Here is a 17,476-nt window from a genome sequence, read left to right as displayed (position 1 = left end):
GCCCATGAAGAGAAGCATCATGCCAGGAAGGGGCCCCAGGAAATGGGGCATTATACCAGGCAGAGGCCCAGGATGCAGGACATTGTACCAGGATGAGCAATATTACACCAGATAGGGGTCCACGATGGGGGACATTGTTATAGCATGGGGTCCAGAATTGGGGACATTATTACTTGAAAGGGTCCAGGATTGGGATTATTATTATTGGAAGGGGCCACGATGGGGGAGATTATTACAGGAATCAGCCAGGATGGGGGATAAACAGGCAAATAGGCTCTAGAATGCTACAAGGGCCCATACATCAGACCAACATGCAGGTGGGGGCCCAGGTCCAAATTTTGCACCGGCGCTCATCAGACTCTAGTTATCGCAATTATCGGCGTCTGTGTGCTGTCGCATAGGCTTTGCACAAGGGTAATAGAAAAATCCTTGATATTCCCTCATTATTGAAATGGACCCACTCCCGTTTTATAATAGGCTACTGTATACGGGAATATTTAAGTCCAGTCGATGAGGTCTACAAACAGCCCTTGAAGCGGCTTCTCAAAGAATAAGTGAAATTTGTGCTAATGTAAACTACTGTAGTTAAATGACCCCTGCTATGCTTCTTTGCAGTTGTCAATAGACTTTTGTGCTACGGTTATCCTACTTAGTCTGAGCTTGTTGTAACTTGCAGAATGACTGAGCGGAGATTACCACCTTCATACTCCCCCCACCGGGTGGGTGCTCCAGTATTAATGGAGCAGCGATCACTAAGAGAATATGGTCTTTTATAAAACAAACATCTACAGTACAAGAAAACTTTTTCTGACAGCTCGTCTCCTGTCACTAACTGAGAAGACTAACTGAGAAGTCTAAAGACTTCGCCATCTCACACATGATGACAGGAGGTATTTTTCAACCGCTGTCATTAAATCTACTAGTTTTAGGCTCCTAATATTCTATATCCTAGAGGGTTTTGGGAGCTTGGACTTGTAGTTAAACATCTGAATTGCTGTAAGATTGGATCCAAGAAACAATGGAAATTGTGTACAAAGTAATAAAGTAAAAAACGAAGAAAAAAAAGACCTTTATGGCAAATGCGTAAAAAATCTAAAGCTCAAATACTATAGCATAAAACATACAGTCATTTCCTAAACTTTCATGACTGTGGGGATCGGGGGTACGCTATCTGCTTACAATCTTGTCTATAGACAAGGGAAATCCGGATTCCCACAAACTAGATTTGATGCAGAACATGGACCATAGCCCACATCATTATTCTTTGCCAGCTGCATTGGAACCCTTAGAAATGCGTCCTACATCCAGGCACTTGTGGCTTGTCTTTTGATTAGCTTGCCTTGACCCAAAGTCCCATGTGTGTCATGACATAACAGTAAGGTTGTTCCAGGCCAGACAATCAAATGAAGAGTTGCGAGGCCCCGATGGTAGGAGGCAGTTCTAAGAGCTTCCATCCAGTGACCACAAATTACTGACTTGGCCAATGGATCCAGTCCTGCAAATCGATTCCAAAACAAATCTACTGTAGGCATAAGCTGTGCATATTAATCCTGTTCATCTATGTGATGATTAATTGCAGTTGGCAAATTCCTTCCGACTCCCCCTTTCAACTTCCCCAATACACATGTCCAACTTCCCCTATAGCCAATTTGGGTATCCTATGAATAGGTTATCAATATCCACAGACAACTCTTTCAACAACAATCTTAGATGTATGAGGGACTCCCAACTCTCCCCTCCAGACCTGTGGATAGGCTATCAATATGGTGTGACCATAAAACCTCTTCAAGGTCAATCTTAGGTGTATCAAAACCTTGTGACTTTCCCTTCTGGACCTGTGGATAGGTCATCAATATGGTGTGAGTAGACAACCCCTTTAACGACAATCTTAGGTGTATGAGGGCCTACTGATTCTCCCATCTTGACCTATTGATAGGTTATATATATGGTGTGACCATAAAACCCCTTCAGCGACAATCTTAGGTCTATGAGGTCCTCCTTACTCTTCCCTCCAAAACCTGTGGCTAGGTCATCAATATGGTATGACCAGTCAAACCTGTAAAGACAATCTGTTATGATTGAGTCACCGTAGGAGGCAGACACAAAAATAGAAGCTACGTCCAGAAAACCAGAGAAGTTGGCAACTATCAGACTGCAGACCCCTGAACCTATCAACACAACTAGCAGTAGCCGTGGGGGGTTCCTATGGTGCCCTAGACCCCTCGATCACAGCCGGAGAGCTAAATAGCCTAAAGACAGAAAAGGAAATCTAAACTGCCCCAGAGCAGACCCCAAAGTAAAAGACAGTCCCCATCATATAATGACGGTGAAGCAAGATGAAAAAACACTCACACAGATGGAAAGATAGGCTGAGCAAACGATGGGGCCCAAGCTAACTAAACAGAACAGGAAAGGAAGGTTGCTGTCTGCAATCTGCCAAAACCCTATCAAAAACATAAGCCAACAAGCTGATATGGAAAAAGACCCTGAAGCGGCTAGGCTTCAAAAACTAAATCAGCACTCAGGTATTTTCAGAAGACAGAGCTAAAGGAATTCAGCTCACCCCAGCAGGGAATGGCAGAAATCCAGAAAAACAAAGCAAAACAAAGTCAAAGCACAAATGCAAAAAGCCGAGCAGAAAACTTAGCTTTAGAAGAGCAGGAATTCAGACTGGTCTCCAAGGATCCCACAGAGAAATCACCCGCAGGGCAGAAGGGCGTCGGCGGCCTTATATCCAGTCAGTAACTCCACTCAGCCAGTCATCATCATTAGGCTCAGGTGTTTGATAATCAGGCTCACTACCTTTCTTTACCAGAAGAAGGAGTTCATCGGGCCTCAGTAGTGAAGGGGAAAATGAACTCACAACAGTACCTCCCCCTTGAGGAGGGGTCACCGAACCCTCATCCATGCCACCAGGGCGATCCGGGTGAGCCCGATGAAAGGCACGCACCAATCTTTTGGCATGAATATCAGAGGCAGAGACCCAGGAATTATCCTCCTGACCATAACCCTTCCATTTAACCAAATACTGGAGTCTCCGTCTAGCCAGACGGGAATCCAGTACTTTCTCCACCTCATATTCCATGTTACCTTCAACCAATACAGGGTCTGGAGGTGCCACCCCCGGAACAACAGGTTCAACAAACCTCTTCAACAAAGATTTATGGAACCCATTATGAATTTTAAATGTGACAGGAAGAGCCAAATGAAAAGAGACCGGATTAATAATCTCCAAAATCTTGTAAGGTCCAATAAATTTAGGCTTAAACTTAGGAGAAGCCACCTTCATAGCAATATTTTTTGATGATAACCACACCATATCACCAACCTTAAACTGGGGACCAATGGTCCTATGTCGGTTGGAAAACCGCTGGGCCTTTTCCTGGGAGAGAGGTAACTTATCCACCACTTGGTCCCAGATCTGGTGCATTCTCTCCACCACAGTGTCAACACCTGGGCAGGCAGAGGGCTCCACCTGCCCTGAAGAAAATCGAGGATGAAACCCAAAGTTACAAAAAAAAGGTGACATCAAAGTGGCAGAACTAGCTCTATTATTTAAAGCAAATTCGGCCAAGGGCAAAAATGAAACCCAATCATCCTGATAAGCAGAAATAAAACATCTCAAATATGACTCCAAGGTCTGGTTTGTTCTCTCTGTCTGCCCATTGGTCTGAGGGTGAAAAGCAGAGGAGAAGGACAACTGAATTCCCAGCTTGGAACAGAAAGTTCTCCAAAATCTAGACACAAACTGAACTCCTCTGTCAGATACAATGTTCTCAGGAATCCCGTGCAAGCGAACCACCTGTTGTAAAAACAGGGGCACCAACTCAGAGGAAGACGGCAACTTAGGGAGTGGTACAAGATGAACCATCTTAGAGAACCTATCACAAATCACCCAAATAACAGTCATCCTTTGAGAGACAGGCATATCAGAGATGAAATCCATTGAAATATGGGTCCATGGCCTCTTGGGGACAGGCAAAGGCATCAACAACCCGCTAGAGCGAGAACACGATTTAGACCGGGAGCACGTCCCACAGGACTGCACAAAATTCCTGACATCACGAGACAAGGAGGGCCACCAAAAAGACCGACTCACCAGATCTCTAGTACCAAAAATACCTGGATGACCAGCCAAAGCAGAGCAATGAACTTCAGACATCACTCTCTTCTTCCACTGGTCAGGAACATACCACTTTCCACTGGGACAATGCTCAGGTTTGTCCTCCTGGAACTCTTCCAGAGCACGTCTCAAATCGGGCGAGATGGCAGAAAGAACTACCCCTTCGCCTAAGATGGTAGCAGGCTTGGTCACCACAGGAGAATCAGCAAAGAAGCTCCTATAGAGGGCGTCTGCCTTGACATTCTTAGTTCCAGGAAGAAAAGAAACCACAAAATCAAAACGTGCAAAAAACAAGGCCCACCTAGCCTGTCTAGGGTTCAAGCGCTTAGCCGACTCTAGGTAAATCAAATTCTTGTGGTCAGTGAGGACCACGACTTGATGCTTAGCTCTCTCCAACCAATGTCTCCACTCCTCAAATGCCCATTTCATGGCCAACAGTTCCCGATTCCCCACATCATAGTTACGTTCAGATGGAGAGAACTTTCGGGAAAAGAAAGCACAGGGATTCATTTTAGATGTTACAGGATCCTTTTGGGACAAAATAGCTCCTGCACCAATCTCAGAAGCATCCACCTCTACCTGGAACGGAAGTGAGACATCAGGTTGCCGCAAAACCGGGGCGGAGGTGAATCTTCGCTTCAGCTCCTGAAAGGAAGAAACAGCCTCTGGAGACCAATTTAACACATCAGCCCCCTTCTTAGTCAAATCAGTCAATGGCTTGGCAATACTAGAACATTTTGCTATAAATTTCCGATAAAAATTAGCAAAACCCAAAAACTTCTGGAGGGCCTTCAAAGAAGTGGGCTGAACCCAATCGTAAATGGCCTGTACCTTGGCCGGGTCCATTTCAATAGTTGACGGGGACAAAATAAATCCAAAAAAAGAAATCCTCTGTACTCCAAAAAGGCATTTAGATCCTTTGACATACAGGGAATTCTCCCTCAAGATCCGGAACACAGTCCGAATATGTTCCACATGAGAATCCCAATCCTTGGAGAAGATCAAAATATCATCCAGATAGATAATCAAAAATGTATCGACAAAATCTCGGAAAATATCGTTCATGAAGCACTGGAAGACAGAAGGGGCATTAGTGAGCCCAAAAAGCATCACCAGGTACTCAAAATGTCCCTCCGGAGTATTAAACGCCGTCTTTCATTCATCCCCACGCTTAATGCGAATAAGATTATACGCCCCCCTGAGGTCAAGCTTGGTAAACCAGCAAGCACCTTTAACTCTGGAAAATAGATCAGAAATCAGGGGTAACGGATACTGATATTTAACAGTAATTTTGCTGAGGGCACGATAATCAATACAAGGTCTTATTGATCCATCCTTTTTAGCTACAAAAAAAAACCCGGGACCTAAGGGTGACGAGGATGGTCTAATATGACCCTTCTCCAACGCCTCCTTAATATAGGATCGCATAGCCTCGTGCTCGGGTACAGATAAATTGAAGAGCCGACCCTTGGGAAATTTACACCCCGGGCTCAGTTCAATTGCACAGTCATAACTCCTATGAGGAGGCAGAGACGCAGACTCATTCTCACTAAATATATCATAAAAGTCCGCCAAATAATCAGGAACATCATGCGACTGAGGAGAGGTGGAAAACACCGGAGCCTCACTAAAGGCACACCAACAACCTCAACTCACCACAGACACAGATTTCCAATCCAAAACTGGATTATGAATTTGTAACCAGGGAAACCCCAGAACAATAGTATCATGCAGATTATGCAACACCAAAAATCTGCAATTTTCTTGATGGTCTGGGGCGACCCGCATTACCACCTGGGTCCAAAACTGAGGTTTATTTTTAGCCAAAGGAGTAGCATCAATCCCCCTCAAAGGGATAGGCATCTGCAGAGGTGTCATCGGAAATCCACAACGTTTAGCAAAATCCAAGTCCATTAGGTTTAGAGCTGCTCCCGAGTCCACAAAAGCCTTGGTGGAAAATGTGGACAGGGAGCAGATCAGAGTAATAGCCAGAAGAAACTTAGGTTGAACACCACCAACAGAAAACGTGTGTGCAAAGCGTTTCTCTCATTTAGGACAGACAGAAATAATATGCAAGGCATCTCCACAGAAAAAACACAACTTATTACGCCTTCTGAACTCCTGACGCTGCTCTCTGGACAAAACTCTATCACATTGCATAGGTTCAGACATTTGTTCAACAGGTGGCAACACCTCTCGTGCAGTTTTGCGTTCGCGCAAACGCCGATCAACCTGAATAGCTAATGACATAGAATCGTCAAGACCAGAGGGAACAGGAAATCCCACCATAGTATCTTTTACGGCTTCTGACAACCCCTTCCGAAAGAGAGCAGCCAAGGCATTATCATTCCAGGTAGTAAGTACTGCCCATTTTCGGAATTTTTGACAGTACAATTCTGCAGAATCTCGACCCTGGTTCAATGCCAGCAGGGTCTTTTCAGCCTGATTAATGGCATTAGGTTCGTCATACAACAACCCCAAGGCTTGAAAAAATGCGTTCACATTAGTCAGAATAGGATCATCTGGTTTCAAAGAAAACGCCCAATCCTGGGGATCGCCACGCAGCAAAGAGATGACAATTTTAACCTGCTGCGCGGAGTTCCCCGACGAGTTAGGCTTCAAGGCAAAAAATAATTTACAATTATTTTTGAAATTCAAAAATTTAGACCGATCCGGTGTAGGAATCTTTGGTTCAGCAGCATGTGAATGAGCAAGGTAGGCGGAAATTCCCCGCACTTCCGCAGCGAGCTGCTCCACACGATCAGACAATTGCTTTATCTCCATTGAGAGAAAAAAAAAATTCCCCCTACGGCCTCAGAGATATAGAGGAAAAAATATACACACTTTTTTTTTTTACAATTCTTTCCTGCTATTGAGTACCCTAGGATCTGCGGTATGGCGGGTGATTGTGTTATGATTGAGTCACCGTAGGAGGCAGACACAAAAATAGAAGCTACATCCAGAAAGCCAGAGAAGTTGGCAACTATCAGATTGCAGACCCCTGAACCTATCAACACAACTAGCAGTAGCCGTGGGGGGTTCCTACGGTGCCCTAGACCCCTCGATCACAGCCGGAGAGCTAAATAGCCTAAAGACAGAAAAGGAAATCTAAACTGCCCCAGAGCAGACCCCAAAGTAAAAGACAGCCCCCAACATATAATGACGGTGAAGCAAGATGAAAAAACACTCACACAGATAGAAAGATAGGCTGAGCAAACGATGGGGCCCAAGCTAACTAAACAGAACAGGAAAGGAAGGTTGCTGTCTGCAATCTGCCAAAACCCTATCAAAAACATAAGCCAACAAGCTGATATGGAAAAAGACCCTGAAGCAGCTAGGCTTCAAAAACTAAATCAGCACTCAGGTATTTTCAGAAGACAGAGCTAAAGGAATTCAGCTCACCCCAGCAGGGAATGGCAGAAATCCAGAAAAACAAAGCAAAACAAAGTCAAAGCACAAATGCAAAAAGCCGAGCAGAAAACTTAGCTTTAGAAGAGCAGGAATTCAGACTGGTCTCCAAGGATCCCACAGAGAAATCACCCGCAGGGCAGAAGGGCGTCGGCGGCCTTATATCCAGTCAGTAACTCCACTCAGCCAGTCATCATCATTAGGCTCAGGTGTTTGATAATCAGGCTCACTACCTTTCTTTACCAGAAGAGGGAGTTCATCGGGCCTCAGTAGTGAAGGGGAAAATGAACTCACAACACAATCTTTGGTGGATGAGGGCCTACTGACTCCCCCTGCTGAGCTGTAGATAGATCATCAATATGGTGTGACCAGACAATTCCTTTAAGTCCAATAGAAATTGGCTGATTTAGTTGATGTCATGATCCATGCTGGATCAGGACTGATATAACGCACAGGTAGCCATTTTTTTTCCTAAGCTGTGCTTAAGGTTGATTTTTGCCCCCGGTGGCCATTAGGATTAATGCACTGTGGTGTTATTTGTTCTAAGTTTGCCCCCGGTGGTGGTGAGCGTCATTGCACTCTAGTTTCTTTAGTTAAGCGCACATGATTATAATGCAGGTGTGATTGCTGGCTCTGCTATAAAAGTGTCACAGGTGTTGCAATCAGTGTTGTTGATAGTGTTCATTTCAACCAGTCTTGGTGGAGGAAGGAGCTGGAGAGCGTTCCTTGCAACACTGTCTTAGCCATGGTGTGAAAGGAGTCATAGGGGATTTCCTTGTAGCTCTGACAGAGCTTGGTGGCAGCGATTCAGGAGGAGAGCTGCATGGTGGTGGTAGACTCTGTTGCCAGGAGCAAATGCAACAGAGTAAAGCTAAGTGGTGTTTCCCTGTTTGTGTTTTTCCTTAGTGTGTATTAGTACAGCGGTGGGGCCAGTGCCTGCGCCACCCAGCTCCCTAGCAAGGGATAGGTGTAGGGTGTGCTAGGGCGACAGGTTCCTGATCGGCGCCCGGTGCGGAACCGGCATAGGGAACGTTAGGAGCGTTAGGGACACTGACTCAGGGGAGTGCAGGAGGTCTCCACGTCCCCTTTTCCTATCGCAGGGCCCACCATTGTAACTGTTTCCCTTCCCTTTGTCTTGTTGTTCTAGTTACCGGCCTGCTGGTCGCGTCACACAGGACGGGTCCACGTGACAGTTGACTTTTCTATAAGGTCTATCAAAGAGCACGTTTAGTCTGGAGCCATATTTGCCATTCGGATTGCTAAGACTGTTGGGTGACAACCACCATAACATTTATCATGTCAGCCGTAACAGTTGTCACCAAGCATTTCTAGCATCAGAAAAAAGGAAGAAAGCTTGATAGAAGAAGAGGATACCCTTAGGACGCCTGCTGTTTTATGTAAGGTTATCAATACTAGAGTGGAAATGATTGAAATTGGATTATTTGAGATAATTTCCCCAGTGGTAGGAAGGTACTAAGTAGAAAGCACAGTCTGAACGTCTATTCGAGCATCATATCCTGTGACTAGCAGTGCTAGACAGCATTGAGCTGAACACCTCTGCTGTAAGCAAAGGTGATGGCTGAGTGCTAATGTCACATCCTTTCAATGAGATGAAGCGAGTCCAAAAAATCCAAACATCAGTGTTTGTTTAATTTAAGTGTAACCAAGTGACTTTATGCTTTTGTACCTTCGGGGAAAGAAAATCGATTAGAAACAGTAGATCTCTGGAACCATAATAGTACAGCGCACGGCAGCCTTGTGCTGACTCTGGACTTGTTTCCTGTAATTGTCTTTTAAGCTGCAATGATTAGGATTTCCACAAAAAAGAACAAGCCGACCACAAGGACATTGATACATGAACACCTTATTTCTTTTTATATACCATTATTGCCGGCTTCCTTCTTCCACTGCTCAAGCAGTACTCGCGAGGCGAAAACTTTCTACAAAGAGAAACAGAGCGTTTCGTACATTTTTACAGGGCTATTGTCCTTGTCTCTGGGAGGACAAAAGACCGCAAGGCAATTAAATGTGGCTATACAGTTCATCTGGGTTCACAGCACGCTCGTATGTGTCTACTAAGCAGTGGCTACGACACCGAGCCACTACATCGGCAAGTGCCCAAAATCCTGCAGGTAGTAGTTTGATTGTAAAATATTAATAACACTATTGAAATGAATGAAAAAAAAATAAACGTAGGGGTTTTTGAGGGTTTGTGTGAGTAACTATAGAGTGTGCAGAGGTTACAGATTCACTCTATACATGGAGAGTAGTACTATAAATGCTATGTTATAGTTGAAGACCCTGACACCTGTTTTGAATTAGCACTAGAGATACATGAACCTCCCAAAATTTGTTTTGGGCAGATTCATTCAAATCATCTGATCGGAGTCGAATCTGCCCTGAAAAGACATGTATTATGCACGGAGATCTCTCCAGACCCCAAATTATCAAAAAAGTAGGGCGAGGAAGAAATTAAAAAATAATAAAAGATCGTACTCACTTTTCCTAAGTGAAACCTCAACTGCCAGGCTGTCACAGCTCCCCACCGGGTCGTCTGTTAGCTTCTGATCTGTCCTCAGTCTGAAATTTCTGCAACTGATTAGGCTTCTCGCCATCAATGATGTGCGTCTTCTTATGTGGTAATGTGGAGCACATTTCACGTTGTGCTCCATTTCACCATATGAAGGCTTGTCAGCACCTGAAAATTTAGACTGAAGACCGATCCAAAGACTGACCCAAAGGGAGTGGTCTTCTGGACAGATCCCACCTTCTGTTTCTGACTACACACCTCAACGTCCCTTCCATGGACTCTTCCATGCCCTATCGAAGGGAACAAAAAAACCACTTTGGAATTGCTCCTTTCTGGAACTGTTTGGAGGAATCAGTGGCACCCAAGATCTGCCAACTCTTCAAGGAGGTTTCACCTTTTCTAGGAACCATCTGGATATTCCAGGAAATTTGACAAGTATGTCAGTTTATCCCTGTGAATTAACTGACATCTGTCCTCTTTTCCTACATATTTCCCGATAAATATAAGACGATAATAGATGGTTAAATAGATACTTGACTTGAATACTAATCTGTAAACAATCTGTACACATCCACAATGCAAAATTACATTAAAATGCTATTATATTACTTTTTTTTTTATATTTTTCACAGCACTGCGTCTACTATTATGCTCCTCGTTGGTATCTCTTTATGTATCTATGGCTTAGTTTGGCTTACGATGTTTGCCCATCCCTTCTTAAGACAGACAATAGGACAAAGCCTTATTTTGAGAAAGGACTTGAAACATCCCAAACATCATGTCTATCAGCATTAGAGGTTGACAGCCTGAATGGAGGAATCTCTCTCAACACCACGTCATATAGCGCTATGGTAGTCTCCTTTCTGGTTTCTAAGTTTCCTGTAGATATCTTGGTAGTTTATAACAAAGTGAATGCAGGGAAGAAGCAAATGTTCCTGAAAAATACACAGCAACATATAGAAATCTAGGATTTATGATTAAAAGTCAAAGCAGAACCATCCTGCTAGTGATAATTTTTAGAGCAAAGTCAGATTTCATCTAATGTATGTATATTGTATTTTAATAAGTATATCCTTTCTGAGTTCTAAGTTAAAACATTGAGTTTATAATTTAGGACCTCCAACAATTAGCTGTAGCAGAGGCTACAAAGAGCTGTTTTCAATCTGCTTTTGTGAATGACAAATACAGACGATTAATTTCAATAACGAAATGATTGATTTTCACTATAGTGGAGCTGGATAGCCAAGCTTTAGGTTTACAGATAGTGAAAGATGGGCTAGACGTGATAGTCATGAGAGGGTCCACCTGGGCCAACCTGGAATGGCCTACATTACTATCGGTTCATTTAGAGAGGCCTTGGATGTCAAATGACTGCAGATCGCCTACATAAAGGCCATTTAATGGAATGTTTAGACAGGCCAATCACACGTTTATATGCGCATAATGATTGTTAATATTTTCATACTGTGTGCATTGAATATCATGTTATCGACAGCATGTCACCATGGCACAATGTGCTGCCAAGAATGAGGAGTTTTAAGTTAGCTTAAAAGCTATCCCACATGACAAAAGAGCATTTTGTCTATCGGGTGATTGCCGGCCTGTTTAATGAGGGTGGTAATTGGGAGAAAGTGCGCTCTATTGGTCCTGTCTAAATGGACCCTAAGAGTAGGTCAACCTGAAAACAAGCTCTACACGTTGCCTTACATGTTAAACCAAAATTGGCTGAGCCTTTATTTTGAGAGACATTACTGAAAGAATATATATATATATGTATATATATATATATATTTTTTTTTTTTTTTTTTCAGTAATATAATATATAACTTTTGAGCATGTTGAATATCAAAAACAGTTATTTTGTTCTCAGAAAAGATAAGCTGCTGGTAGAGGAGTGGATTATTCTCCTCTTCCCAGTGAGAAGCCATGCATGTTCGGCCCACAATATCAATGATATATGATCATCTTAAGACTTATTATCCAATATATATCTTATTGCCGTCTTAGTCACCTATAATTTTACACCAGAGAACGTAGACAGTAAATCTGTTTCACTGGATCCCATTGGTTTTGATAGGATCTCCCAACAGCTAACTTGTGTTACTATAGCCAGATGATTCCTCGCCATATCTGTTTTCCTACTTCACAACTTTTGGAGGATAGAGAATTGTGGCACATGAATTCCACCAAGGAAATTTTTTTTACCCACAGCCTTGCTCTTCTTGCCCCTTTCACTCCACTTCCAGTCTCCATCCTCCTCTATGCTCACTGAATGTAAATTTGGACATTAGGGCTACATCCAAAAACAGGGAATTTCACCGCCTGGCCTAATAACATTTCTACAAGTGCTGCTTTTCTGGAGGTTTTATGAGGATTCAGCAGCAAATAGGAAATTTGCCAAATCTTTGGGAGGCCATTAGGTTTTCCCTTTATCCAGGAGCCTCCTGGACATTTGAAAAGACTTCACAAGTATACATCCAGCAAGCGATGTCATGTGCATATGACATTCATTTATCCTAAGCACTCTACTAAAATAGCAATACGGCCGTATAAATCGGACCACAGTGTAGGGACTGGCTGGTGGCTCTCCTGACCAGAGCGTGACAGCTGCATAGAAATACATGAAGCTGTCACATTTAGGTCAGGAGAGCCGCCAGCCAGTCCATGCACTGCTTCCTGAATTTGGTGTGATGTAGCCCAAACAATGACTTGTCTCTTGCCTATATCTGCCCCCAAAAATCAAATAAATCCTGAACATCATTGTATCCTACACTAGACATTTTGTTTGATAATTACGTACTTAAAGGGGGAAAAAAATATATATATAATTGTAAATTCTCACAAAAGTCATATTCATGACCAGAAGCAAAAAAAAAGAAAACCTCCATGGTAACGTTTGTTCCTCCTCTGACTTCTAAATGCCTCACTGGCAGATTTAAAGTCCTAAAACACACAATAGATGCTCCCGTATGGTTGAAAGTGGTTCAATCATCAGAAGGACGCACGGGCACTCTGCAGATTGCGACTTTCTCTGCAGGCTGGAAGAGGCTACAATGCTGGAGCGACGCAGAGTTTTCTAATAAAGCCGGCTCTATCGGTTTACACTAACAGGGCGAGATCAAAGGCAGTGTACATATCAAAGAAATGGTATAAACAAACATAAAGCCGATCTTCTGAACATGTCATGTCACACTTATGCCGGAAACCTCGGAATGACGGTTATTAATCTGGAGATATCGGACACCGGCGCTGCCATAAAATGTATAATAATATAGCCGTCCAGATTTGGCTGTCTACGAAACAAAGACTCAAGACGAGACATCTTCCTCATCCACAATAGCCATGGATTAGCTGGCATCGTGGTGCCAGATCCGAGCCCCTTCTAATCACTCTTTGTGCTTCCTTTCTCTTTTTATCTTATTATTCTAGTGATTCTCCCATTCATTTTTAATCTGATGTGGAACTGCTGGCTATTTGTTGATGTTTCCACTGGAGGAAGCAGTAATCTATGCGTCTGCCATCGCAATAGGTCCACATGAAAGTATCAGAGCTGCCAAATTCCTTCCTTCTAGTTGGGCTCCAACAGCGGTGGACACTGGGGTGTTGGCACTCACATCTCGTAGGCCCACGACAGCAGACAAGCATCATCATGGAGTCATTATCACACTTGTCTTTTGTGGCCGAGTCTCTTAGGAAAATTCCCCTGTGTCTTAACCCCGTCTCGTACTCCTCTCCATTTCATTAATTATGTAGATGATATTTATGGTATATCAATAGCCTGCTTTCTTTAGTTGGACTTCTTGCAAACAATAACTATATATCACCCGCCGCCAACGAAATAATAGATGAAACGGCTTATAACGTATGTCATTGAGCAATGCATAGAAAAGACGCTTGCGTAGACGGCTGCCATTCTGCAGGAATTATAATTACGTCTCGCTGAGCTATATGAATACAGGATCTATCTAAAGGTTTACAGTAAACAGACAAGACTTCCAGGCCTACTGTGAAAATACTGCGTCCAAGCCAAATGCAACTAAACAGGAAAAATAAAAATATCATTAATATCAGTTGGGTTCTAAGGGTAAAACTTGAACCAGACTCCGCTATTACCAAATATTAATTATAGCACCGCCATCAAGGGATCATGTACAATTTTGCGCCACTTACAGCTAGGCTACTGTTCACTGAACATATACACTTGTTTTTTTCAATAACTTCATAAAATGTTTAAATGGGTTTTCTTCTATGAACACTCCTTACTTATGAGAAGGATGATAGGAAGCAGATCATGAAGTGGCACCATTCTGTAATTCCCAGTGGCAGGGGAATACATGAAAATCTTAGGGTTCCATAGAAAAATTCTGAATTGGGCCGAAATAACAACAACCCATCTAACCACTTAGATGTTATGACCGCTGTTTACCATAGCATCTAAGGCGTTAAACTGCTGCAATCTGAGCTAGCTCCAATTGCCGTAGTTATGAGCGGTTATCTCTGCCGTGTGGAATTGTCAGAAGTCACTTGGTCTGCAGCAGGATCAGAGTTTAGTATATACAAGCCGTACATATAGGACTGATGTTAAATGAATTGGGCAGATGACAAACCGGAGGCGAGGTCATTCAGTACTTGCTTTCCCCAACTCATGGACCCTGCAGCAGATGCATGATCTGCCACCATTGGCGAGACACCACTACCCAGCTTTCATCTGTGTTAAAATCTAGTTTTAGGGCTCTCTCCCACTTGGGATTAAATCGGTCGAATGCAATCCAAATTTGTATTGCATTTGTACCAATTTAATCCTAAACTTTGCCCTTGATTTTTCCTGCTCCAATTGTATTGAAAGTAAGGGTACCGTCACATTTAGCGATGCACCAGCGATCCCGACCACGATACGACTCGGTCAGGATCGCTGTTGCATCGCTAAATGGTCGCTAGGGAGCTGCCAAACAGGCAGATCTCACTAGCGATGCAGCAGCGGTCGGCGGTCGTTACTTACCTGTAAGACGCGGCGATCCTGACGTCCTCCCGCCCGCGTCCACGCGTCGCTCGTCGGCGCCAGCAGGAAGCCCAGCAGGAAGCGACCGACGAGAAATGGCCCAGGACGTTCTCGCGCGATCTGCGATAGCCAGCGGGGGAGCCATTCGGAGGTAAGTATCACACATAGCGATATCGCTAGCAATATCGCTGCTGCGTCACAAAATCAGTGACGCTTAAGTGATATCGCTAGCGATCTCGCTATGTGTGATGGGGCCTTAAGTGTGAAATATTGCACTGTACTCAGAAAGCAATTCCCGCAGACGCTGGCTGCAGAGGAGATGGAGAAATCACTTTCTCCATCTTCTCCGGACCTATGCTCCGATACTGTCACGCGAGAGGATCAGAGCACAGAACACTGACACTTGATACTCTAGCTGGACCCTGGCCTTAAGCGTCTTACTTTTCTTATGCCCGATGTTCTTTCCATTGAGCTGTATAAACAGATTTTTTTGCATTTTTGAAGCTTGCAACATGTCAATTTCTCTTGTGGCTGAGTTTTCGTGGGGATTTACCCCATAGACTTGCATTACATGCAAAAAATATGCAGATAAAAAGCACGTGAAATCCACATATGACTGTGTCAATATAGTTTTGTCAAAGCCAAATATCAAAATCAAACCGGCGTTATTAAAAACGTGATAAACCAAAAAGAGACAAAAACGTGATAAAAGTGCAAAAACTCATTTAAAAAAGTGACCAAATTTACCTAATCGCTGCAGAAATGCTGCAGAATATCTACAAAATCAAAAACTCACCAAAATACTCATTGTGGCCACGTAGCCCATGTCTTACAGAAGAGGATCCACAATAGAGCACATCAATTGGCAAATAGCTAGCCGTTTGATCGGGATCTTGTTCAGACGTCCATTTTTTATGTGTTCAATCAGCGTTCTTCAGAGATATTTATTTATTATGCTTTGCTTATATAGCACCATCATATTCCACAGCGCTTTACAGACATCATCTCTGTCCCCATTGGGGCTCGCAATCTAATTTCCCTTCCAGTATGTCTTTGGAGTGTGGGAGGAAACCGGAGAACACGGAGGAAACCCACGGAAACACGGGGAAAACATACAAACTTCGTGCACATGTCCTTGGTGGGATTTGAACCCAGGACTCCAGCGCTGCAAAACAACAGCTCTAACCACTGAGCCACCCATTATGCCTTTATGATCTGTGCACCCATTCACATGTCTGTGCTTTTTTACAGACTGTGCATAAACAAATTTTTTACATCCATATTTTTTTTCATTGAGTCACGGATCAAAATTATTCATACAAGTCTATGCCTCCGTGAAAATCACAGACAGCCCTCGGATGGCATCAGTGTACAATCCGTGCACTGTCTGTGAGTAACATTGTTATGGGTAGAAGAGTTATTATTATTTATTTATATATAGCACCATTGGTTCCATGGTGCTGTACTTGAGAAGGGGTTACATACAAATTACAGATATCACTTACAGTAAACAAACTAACAATGACGGACTGATACAGAGGGGAGAGGACCCTGCCCTTTCGGGCTTACATGCTACAGGATGGTGGGGAAGGAGACAGTAGGTTGGTGGGTTGCAGCGGTTCTGGTGTTGGTTGAGGTGATATCTCCGGTAGTGGTGAGAGAGAAGGAGGTCATTGCAGGCTGTAGGTTTTCTTGAAGAGGTGGGTTTTCAGGTTCCGTCTGAAGGATCCAAATGTGGTTGATAGTCGGACTTGTTGGGGCAAAGAATTCCAGAGGATAGGGGCAATTCGGGAGAAGTCTTGGAGGCGGTTGGGTGAGGAGCGAATTAGTGTGGAGGAGAGAAGGAGGCCTTGGGAGGACAGGAGATTACGTGAGGGAAGGTATCGGGAGATTAGTTCAGAGACATATGGAGGAGACAGGTTATAGATGGCCTTGTAGGACAGTATTAGTAATTTGAACTGGATATGCTGAAGGAATGGGAGCAAGTGAAGAGATAGATTTGCAGAGGGAAGAAGTGGAGGAGTAGCGAGGAGAAAGATGAATTAGTCGGGCAGCAGAGTTAAGGATGGACTTGCAATTTGCTTATTTTTTCTTATGATGAAACACTGATGGAAACACTGAGACACTGACCAAATACTGGTGAAACTGGGATCTGATACATCGATGACACTCGGACAATTTTTTGGATTATCAGAAAAATCACTGGTGTCTGAATGAGGCCTTAGTAAGAAAAACAGTTTTGCGTGTGGCTACATGGTCCTCCTTGGCCAAGTGTACACCCTACAGTGATGCCTCAAGTAGTCCTCTGTTTTGTAGATTTTTTTACTTTGGATTTTAATTAATTACACAAGTGGTGAAAGGGCAAAGGAAGTTGCCTTATAGAATAATGCTGCCCTGTAAACATGGACCCTGAAAA

At 43.5% G+C, this 17,476-nt stretch overlaps 1 protein-coding gene across 3 annotated transcripts in view; it reads right to left on the bottom strand.

The window, feature by feature from the left end:
- SLIT2 (slit guidance ligand 2) overlaps positions 1-17,476 on the bottom strand; it is a 441,790-nt gene that overhangs the window by 348,793 nt on the left and 75,521 nt on the right. The gene's annotated exons all lie outside the window — the stretch shown is intronic.

Source organism: Dendrobates tinctorius, unplaced genomic scaffold (genome assembly GCF_039654945.1).
Source record: "Dendrobates tinctorius isolate UK_male_01 unplaced genomic scaffold, ASM3965494v1 ptg000039l, whole genome shotgun sequence".
NCBI classification, from domain to species: Eukaryota; Metazoa; Chordata; class Amphibia; order Anura; family Dendrobatidae; genus Dendrobates; species Dendrobates tinctorius.
The sequence above is the reverse complement of the archived record's forward strand: the minus strand, read 5'-3'. Positions and strand labels throughout refer to the sequence as shown.